Here is a 2880-nt window from a genome sequence, read left to right as displayed (position 1 = left end):
TTTTAGAAGCATCAATTTCATGGTACTTCTAAATTTCTAATTCTTGGATCTACTCCTTAATTACTAATAGCCTTTGGATCAAACACTATTCCACCTACCACTACCTACCATGATTATCACAATCCTACATCTCTCCATCCAAAGGCTAAAAACTTAAAAGCACCAGCTCTTTGGTGCTTTTGGGAGTATTCTAGCTCAACTCAATATATATATATATATATATATATATATATATATATATATATATATATATATATACTAGTAAAATGTACGTGCAAATGCACGTAATAATTATTAGAAAAAGTTATAATTTTTTTAAATTATTTTTTAATTTTAGGCCATATTTTATATGATTGCCAAATATGTATCTAAAAAATTTAAAATAATAAATCACGCTATTAACAAAGATATGCTTTAAATGATAAATAATTAACAATAATCTCTAATGCAAAAATTACTTTTGAAATTAAATAGAAAAATAAAATCAGTTATCTTTAAAAGAAAATATATTTTGAAATTAAATAGATAATATCTAAAAAAGATATTTTAAAATAAAATAGAAAAATATCTTTTATAGGATTTTCATACCCGTAATCTGTTATAGAAAATTTACTTTTGAAATTAAATAGAAAAATTTATATTTTAGAATTTTCACATCAATAATCTGTTATAGAGAACTTACGTATTCATTGCTGTTTCTATTTCTATTTTTATTCTTATATTTAAAATTTTTCGTACGGAAAGAGAAAAATGGGCGCTAATTTTTCCGCCGAAAAATGGGTCTGCTCCTTGATTGACTCATAGCCTTTGGATCATACATGCTTTTCCACCTACCACCACCTATCAGCACCTACTAGCATCATGTGGGCCTGGTATGTCTCTATCTAATGGCTAAAAGCTCGGAAGCACCTACCGTGCTTCCAAGTTTTTTTCGATGTTCGGATTTTTGCAATCGACGATCGGCTCCGTTAGAGTTGATCTAGCGTATTTGAAGTATCTAGAAAATAAATTTTGTGATTTTTCGATATTATTTGCCTAGTGATCGAAGATGTTTGAAATCAATAATTTTTAATGGTTGTGGTGTAGCCGTTTGCAAGTTTAACGGTGTAGAAGTATTCAAATCAGATGCAATTTTGATAGAAAATTTTTTATACTATTTACAGTAAGATTAATATCTTTGATCTAAAATTTTAATGTTATATCCTTATTTTTTGTGAGATTTTTATTTTCAGCCGTTGATTTTGAGCCCTTTTGATCGATCGCTAGGTAAATGATATCGAAAAATCGCGAAATTTATTTTCTAGATACTTCAAATATTCTAGATCAAGTTTAACGGAGCCGATCGTCGATTTTGAGGTTCCATCGTCGAAAACAACTTGGTGGCACGGAGTGCTCTGTTTGCTTCTGATAGCATTCTAGCTCAACTCCTACTATATATATATATATATATATATATATATATATATAGAGAGAGAGAGAGAGAGAGAGAGAGAGAGTTTTCAACGGTATAGATCATTGTCAAATAGTATAGATCATTTTCAACGATACCGATCGTCGATTTGGAGGCTCCATCATCGAAAACAAATATGTGGCAACAGAGCCTGTTTGCTATTCATAGTATTCCAGCTCAACTCCTACTATATATATATAGAGAGAGAGTTGAGCTAGAATACTATCGATAGCAAACGGGCTCCATTGCCACCTATTTGTTTTCGATGATTGAGCCTCCAAATCGACGATCGGCACTGTTGAATATGATCTATACCACTTGAAGTGTTTAGAAATTAAATTTCAAATCTTTTCGACATCATTTGCCTAATGATCAAAGGGTTTCAAAATTTGTAATTTTAATGGTCGGTATGAGACGTTTTCTAGTTTAACGGCGTAAAGATATCCAAATCAATTGAATTTTTATTAGAAAATATTTTAAACTATTTAAAACAAGATCTGTACTCTTAATCTTGATTACAAGACTCCTATCATCATTTTTTAAGGAATATTCATTTTCAGCAGTTCATTTTTGTGTCCACTCGATGGATAAGAGAACAATATCGAAAATGTATAAAATTTGATTTCTAAACACTTCAAGTGGTATAGATCATGTTCAACAGTACCGATCGTCGATTTGGAGGCTCCATCATCGAAAACAAATGGGTGGCAACGGAACCCGTTTGCTATCGATAGTATTCTAGCTCAACTATATATATATATATATATATATATATAGTAGGTCTTGTGTGCTATTAGGAGCACGGAGGCCTTCGTGCTCCTAAGGCGTTTTCGATAATGGAGCTTCCGAATCGACGGTCAGCTCTGTTAGACTTGATCTAGCATATTTGAAGTATTCAGAAAATAAATTTTGTGATTTTTCAATATCATTTACCTAACGATTGAAAGAATTCAAAATCAACGGCTGAAAATAAAAATCTTATAAAAAGTGCTGATATAGCATGAAAATTTTCGATCAAACATATAGATCTTGCTGTAAATAGTATAAAGAATTTCCTATCAAAATTTCATCTGATTTGAACATTTCTACACCGTTAAACTTGCAAACGGTATACATCGACCATTAAAAATTGTTGATTTTGAACCCTTTCGATTACTAGGAAAATGATACAGAAAAATCACAAAAATTATTTTCTAGATTGTTCAAATACGCTAGATTAAGTCTAATGGAGCCGATCATCGATTCGGAAGCTCCATCATCGAAAATGGCTTAGGAGCACGCAGACCTCTGTGCTCTTAATAGCACACAAGACCAACTCTCTCTCTCTCTCTCTCTCTCTCTCTCTCTCTATATATATATATATATATATANCTTTTGTGCTTCTAAGTTCTAGCCCTTGGATCTACTCCTTGATTACTAATAGCCTTTGG

The sequence above is a fragment of the Ananas comosus genome, linkage group 3 (genome assembly GCF_001540865.1).
Source record: "Ananas comosus cultivar F153 linkage group 3, ASM154086v1, whole genome shotgun sequence".
Classification (NCBI taxonomy): domain Eukaryota; kingdom Viridiplantae; phylum Streptophyta; class Magnoliopsida; order Poales; family Bromeliaceae; genus Ananas; species Ananas comosus.
Note: the sequence above shows the minus strand (reverse complement) of the source record.